The 7,308-nt window shown below is 38.0% G+C and overlaps 1 long non-coding RNA gene across 1 annotated transcript; it reads left to right on the forward strand.

Annotated features, from left to right (window-relative positions):
• The first annotated feature begins 642 nt into the window (after nt 1–642).
• LOC140135820 (uncharacterized) lies at nt 643–4,451 on the forward strand. The gene is made up of 4 exons (XR_011856574.1): nt 643–767; nt 1,527–1,636; nt 2,122–2,220; nt 3,267–4,451. It is a non-coding gene; the product is annotated as an uncharacterized lncRNA (long non-coding RNA).
• The last annotated feature ends 2,857 nt before the right edge of the window (nt 4,452–7,308 follow it).

The raw sequence follows: 7,308 nt of genomic DNA on the forward strand, positions 1-7,308 counted from the left end.
AAATTTTATGTCAGCATAGACAACCGTTGTGGAGTTACACTCAAAAATGAGGGAAAACCAATATTTGATCAATAAATCCATTAACTACCTGCTTTGAGTTGCTGAATTTTCAGTACAGTAGTTGTAGTCCTTGCCCCTATAATATGCATATCTTGACTTGTCACCAATGTGCTATAATTTTTGAGAAAATGCAAAAATAAGCACAAAATTGGCCAGGGGTGTAGTACCTTAAAAGCATTCTCATGTGTGGCACCTTATCAGACGCTTTTTGTTGTCAAGCTCCAAAGCTTGTTTCAGTGTTACAAGTTTTCCGGTTTTGCCAGATTTCGGGTTTTTTTCTTAATCCGGATTTTTCCAGGGGAATTTTTTTTTTAAATAACATTTCTGGAAGTGGACTGGATGATGATATTTCACCATAAAATTAAAAAGAGCAACAAAAAAAAAGGGGAGGGAGGGGGTTGATACCGTCATAGCCTATTCCCTGATCCCCAGCGTTCTCTAAAAAGATAGTGCTCCTGAACTTGTGCTAAAATTCAGTAGGCCTTTTTTTCCTTCTCTACATTGGCTCTAATTTCTGAAGACAATAGAAGTAAGTGACATTGACACACATTATTGCCTTGACATTTCAGGGAGAAGGTATTGTCTGATATACATGTACTGACTTGAGTCGCTCGATCATGGAACCTGATGATACACAAGCAAAGAAGACAACAGTGAGTGAAGCAAAGGACAGGATAATAGATGTGGAAATGCCTGACACACAGTTTGTAAGTATGCAGCAGTGGTGTAGTGATCCTATGGAGGGCACCAACCATGATTGAAATACACAAGCCATTTTTGGCAATATTCCTGTGAGATTTCCCCCTTCCGTATGCCCCTATGATGATAAGCCACAGAGGTGTAGGATTATCTTAGGGTGCTGAATTGCAGGAAAGTGGACATTTTCCAGGGTGAGGCAATTTTGTGAAAAGTGGAAGTTTACAACAAATTTTGGACCAAAGCCCTCCCCCACCCGGGGGGGGGGGCGGTAGATACATGTCTGTTATCATTTTTCATTTTGTTTCCTTGAATATTTGTGAGTCATCCAATCTCGTCCAGTATAAATCAGCGTATGGGGGCTGTAGAATTTTAACAACTACCGAACTCCAATGTCTACATGTGCACTGTGCAGTCTAGCTAGTTGGTTGCTATGAGCACACCACATGTGGTAAAGAGCTGCTGTAAACTTGTGTAAAGAGGATAACATGCTTACATGTAGATGACTGCTAACTAGTATGAGGCATCCAAATTCATTCATATCAATCAATACCTATCCACAATTGCAATCAAAGGCAAACTACATGTAGATCCATTGAATTGTTTTTGCATGTGCCGGTTTCGAAGTGCAGGATATTTGAAATTTATAAGCATTTTGTGATACAATTGGTTGTCATTGAAAAAAAACAAAAACTTCAATGCACAATTATTTTCCGTACCATTCCTCCGCTTCACCTTACAGTCTACTTTTTTTTTCAAATTAAACTTAGGACATATCTGGCATTCTGGCTATTGTGGATGAACTAAAAGAAGGAGGATCATTGCATGCAGCTCACTACAGCAAAATGGTGCACATTCTAATCAAGAAATATGGATACAGGTAAGAAAATAATTACTTAAAAAAACATATTATGCAAAAAAAAGTAACACCAAACTAAGCAAGGTGTTTCCAGATATTTCAATATGTCTCAAAGCTGTCATGTTCGTTCATTTTGCGGTGCACATTCACTTTTTTGTTTGTTTCCACATTGGATTTAAAATCTTCATAAGCTTTGAGACATGTACATGTATGGAATTTTATTTCCTAAGTAATTGTATGATTAAGCCTGGTCAGAATGCTAGATGCTGGTTAACTAGGGGGTTGACCTGACCATCATTACCTACATGCTCCATGTTGTTTTTCCTGTCTGCCAGCCAAAAGAGAATGAATTTCTTTCTCCCACTCCCAGGTTTGCAAATCTCAGAACATCAGCCCACATGATCTCGAGGTTGCGTTTTCTTTTATACCCAAATTTCTTTTGTCCAAACCAGTTTATTAAAAACAAGGTTAATTATTTAATTTTTTTTTGTCATCTCTTTTTTCAGATGTGGATGAACAAAGTGTAAAAATGTGGTTCTGATAGCACTGCCTATCATATTGCTACAGTGAAGAAAGGAATGGCATCTTTCATTGATTTTCAGCCAGTAAGTTTTATTCAATTATGTGTATTAAAAGGAGCAGTACGTAAAATAACACATTGACTTCCTCTGTACTTTAATGTCAGAAATTACCACAGGTAGAATTTATTTTAATCTTGTGAGAATCCATTGGATTCTGAAATTTTACCAGAATCTGTAATGTTGACAAGAATCTCTTTGAATTCTCGTACATCTATTCAAGAAAATCCCTGCAAAGAATTTCATGGTTTCTAGGATTCTCTCTGAAATTATTAACCCTGATTTACTATAACTGAAATGAAATTTAATTGAAAAATAACAGGCAGATTTTCCCTAACTTTTTGACAAGGGGCCCTTATTTCTACATCAGTGTGGTGCAACCCAAAACATACTGTGGAATAAATATTCAGGTTTGGGTAGAGGTACAAGTATGAGTTGTTCCATTGACTATTTTACTGGTACAAGTGTGAGAAATCAGTGAATTACACAATATGAAGGTGCAGTTGCCCTGCAAAATGACAGTTTGATAAACAAGAATTTCTAGTCCCTTTTGTTTTATTTTTGATGTTTTATGTTTATAATCTTACCTGAATGTTTTTTCTATAAGGTTTTTGTTCATGACCCATTTTCAAATGGTCTGCGACACAAAAACTGTGACCCAGAATGGACAATTTGTAGAATCGATCTAGGCATTACCGCATACTTGTTGATTGTTAAATCCTTGACAGACACACACTTTTGAGGCCTGTTCACAAAGCATGGATATTAATTTGTCCATATTGTCATGGATATAAATGCAGCAAAAATAATAATTTTAAAACTAGCATGGTAAAGAGGGGGAGGGGCAAGGGAGTGATGGTAACTTAAGCCAAGATTAAGAGTGATAAAGTGAAAAACAATTGGCTTGCTGTGCAAACTATTTGTGTTGTGTACAGTGCTTGTTGTGCTCCCTGCCTACTCCCTCCCACTCAGTGTTAGTGATTAGTCCCAGTAATGATACTACCCCTACCCCTTTTCGGGTCTCAAATACTGCATCATTTTATTTACTGGGGTATATTTATCATTTTTTACAGGCAAACGTACCACAATACTTGGATGCTCTCTCGCGGAAGAGACGACTGCCATTTGTTCTCATACTCGGCCCACAGGATCTACCGTCGCCATTGTTGAAGGGGGTGGAGGGGCCGGCTGTGCCCTAAACCAGGAGAGATTGCAGAGGGCATTGGACGTGTGTTTTCAGGTTTTTCACGTGCTAGACCAAGAGGTTGCCACATGTTTTACCACATGGGAATTCATACAGAAAGTTTTTTATTTCAATACGCACAAAGAAAAAACAAACCTAAATATTGCAGTTAATGTAGCTGGTGAAGGGACTATAAATATTCTGTATTAGAAAAATACAAATCTGATACCATGTTATAAAAAATCAGATAGCACTTTCTGTGTACTTGTACAGTTGCTAACCTGAAGGATTGTGCACTTTTTAGTAGAAGCTTGAGAATTTCCACACATGAGATACAAGGTCAAATGTTGATTTTAAGATGTGGAGCCAATAAGTGGGAGATGGGAGCCGGTTAGCCCCCAGAAACCCTGAAATGGCCCCTGGTCCCATCTAAATTTCAGCTGACCAGGGGACACTTTTCTTCAGGAACTGGTCCCTGGTCACTATACCCAAAAATTCAATTCCATAGCCATTAATGCATGATGAACTTATTCAGAACAAATATTGGCCCCTTGTTGATTAGAAGTGGCCCCTGGTTCCATGTTGAATGAAGTGAACCAGGGGCCATTTTATGTAAAAATTAGCCACTGGTTCATTATTTCTTATTTTCACCCTTGACCAGATCCTTTATTGAGCTATTCCAGTTGAAATCCATACACCCCCTTTGGAAGAAATGACCGTAATCTCCCACACAGGGAGTGTTAATTTCAGATGGAGTTACCTCACCATCATTTTACAGATTTTGTCATAGGTAGAACCTGTAATCTCACTGTACAAAAACTGTAATGCTTCCGTCAATTGCAAGCCCGGCTACCAGGGACCCGGGCACAGCGAGGACGTAGCGGGGAGATTACCAAAGGCAATTGTAATAATCCCCGCTATGCCCCGAGTATTGTCCTGGGTACCGGGGCACAAATTGTGTGTGAAACCCCTGGTACTGTCCCCGCCCATGCCAGCCGGGTTTCAAAGTGCTGTATTAATTTTCAATGTTTTTAATCAGCAAATCCAAAATTTAAGTATTTTCATGGCCCCGCTACCGGGGCGACTGATTGTACATCCGGGTACAGTCCCGGTACCGGGATGTACTTTCTGGTAATTTCAGGGTGACAGTCCCGGGTATTGTGTCTACAGTGCCCGGGTCCCTGGTAGCCGGGCTTGCAATTGACGGAAGCATAAAATCACAGAAATTTATGGGATTTCTGTGAAAAAAAAACTCCCTCGTGTTTCTGGATCTGGTATTAGGTCTTATGGCATCACAAGTCGTGTGTGTCCGTCAGCAATTGTGTGTACGTCAACAATTTGGTCTCGTACATGTATGAACAGTTCAAATCCTATGATTATCTTATTGCAATCATTATTATGCTTTTAGAATCTTCCATCCTATACTTAAAAAATACACATTTTTAAAAACCAATTATTCTGGATATCTGCCCTCAAACTGAAATTGGCGACCAATTACACCTGAACATGGAGGTCTCTGCATCAGCTTGCAGTCCACGATCACCATACATGTAGCGTATAGATATTGAAATACCATTTAGCGACCCCACTTTTAAGCGGTTACAGAATGTAATTGAGAAAATTAACATTTTGACCTAAAATCACATTTTTTAAGAAAAATTATAGTTTTGATCAAAAATAACATTTGTGACCAAAAAATCACATTTTTGACCAAAAATCATATTTTTGACCAAAAATAACACTTTTGAAGAAAAATTGAATTTTTGATCAAAAATCACATTTGTGACAAAAAAATCACATTTTTGACCAAAAATCATGTTTTTGACCAAAAATTAATTTTTGTTTATAAAAATCTGATTCTCAAAGCATAATAATGATAAAATTGTATGGATCCTTTCACACGATATACAAAGATATTGGTCTCGCTGTGAGTTTACAGGCATGGGATTTTCCAGTGGAAATACTGGAACCAGTCTTTTTTGATGTAAAAATTCCCAGTTTTATTTATTTTCAGCCCATTTTCAGGTGTTCTTGTCCAATTTTACGCGCTTTTCCAGACTTTTTTCATAAATGCGTAGTCCCATGCCTGGTTTAAAAGATATCATGCGCGGCTATCGCCTCACACAATATCTTTTAAAACTCACAGCTTGACCAATATCTTTGTGTATCACGCGTAAGGTGTAAAAATATAGTTGTGTGTTCGTATTTTGATAAATTGCCTCTTCTAAACAATAAAATGTCGGAATTATAATAAATGCAATTTCCAATTATAAAATACAATTTTATAATTGCAGTACACATTGCATGTTCTAATTAACAGAACTATATTACATGATTATACCGGTACTACAAAATAAACAGATGGACATCTGTGCAGGCAATTGTGTCCACCAGGCAAGCCCGTACGCACGGTGGGGGTGCGTCCCCCTAATTTTGGAAAAATATACCAAAAGTCCCAAAATTTCAGAATTTGAGAGCGCAGCAAGCAAAAAAAATATAAGGATTTTTACTTTTTACAAAAAAGGTCCAAATTTTAGGAAGAAAGTCCACTTTTCACAAAATCGCACCCCCCATTGAAAAAAGTCCACTTTTTCAAAATCAGCACCCCAAACGTAATCCTAACCAGGTTGCAAATGGGTGTCACAGAATTAATCCCAATACTATAATTTTCATAAATGAACAGTGTCCTAAAAAGTAAAATATTGTAAATTAACTCTGTTAAAGCTGTTGGACTGAATTGACCTCAGTGCAATATTGTATAAAAATAAAAATGCCCTACAAATAAATGCCTTGTAAGTTGTATTACTAAACTGTAGTCATTGTGTTTCATTAAAATGTACATTTCATTTGCAAGCAGTCAGATTTACTGCTGACTACAATGAAGTCAAAGGGTAAAGGAATAACATGATATGGGGAAATGAGTAAATGATCCTATTTTGATATAAAATTGGATTGGTTTGAGCCGAATACACAAATTTATTGGTCTTTTTAAAATATTGGATGAGACATCTAGTCTAATATTTTAAAACTTGGCAAATCCAGTAAATTTTGTATTGGGTGAAAAAACATACAATTTTATTATTATGTTTTCAGAATCTGTGGTCAAATGTGGTTTTAGAGTATCCTAAAGGTGCCAAATGTGTGCCAAAAATTGCTTGCACTTCCCGTTTGAGCTCCTTTTGACCTGCCAAAATTTGTTTGCCTCTTTTGGGTTGCCCCAAAAAATTATTGTGCCCCCCCCCTAACGTATAATTCATAAATCTGTCAAAGAAACAAGGGTGGACCTTGAACCTAGCTTAACCACAGGCCCGTAGGCTTAGCCTAGCCCTCCCAAAGTGCAAATGCCAAAAACGTCGCATAGGCCTATATTTTACCCAAACAGTCCATTTGCACCGCAGGCCTAGCCTAGCCCTCCCAAATTGCAAATGCCAAAAACGTTGCATAGGCCTATATTTTACCCAAACAGTCCATTTGCACCACACGCGCGTAGGCCTAGCCTAACCCTCCCAAAGTGCAAATTTCAGAAACGTTGCAACGCCTATATTTTACCCAAACAGTCCATTTGCACCACACGCCCGTAGGCCTAGCCTAACCCTCCCAAAGTGCAAATGCCAAAAACGTCGCATAGGACTATATTTTACCCAAACAGTCCATTTGCACCACACGCCCGTAGGCCTAGCCTAACCCTCCCAAAGTGCAAATGCCAAAAAACGTCGCATAGGCCTATATTTACCCACACAGTTGATTTGCGAGGTAAAAAATAGGTTTCTTTGTGCCTTTTTGGTCAAAAAGGTCAAAATTTTGAACAAAAAGTCCACCTTTTCAAAATTCTCCCCCGGTCAACTTTTTCAAAATCACCAAAAAAAAAAAAAAAAAATGTCCTGGTTATGAGTCTGCTTAACCATTTACAAATTTGAAGAAGTCGGGAGAGA

This window comes from Amphiura filiformis, chromosome 16 (genome assembly GCF_039555335.1).
Source record: "Amphiura filiformis chromosome 16, Afil_fr2py, whole genome shotgun sequence".
NCBI lineage: Eukaryota > Metazoa > Echinodermata > Ophiuroidea > Amphilepidida > Amphiuridae > Amphiura > Amphiura filiformis.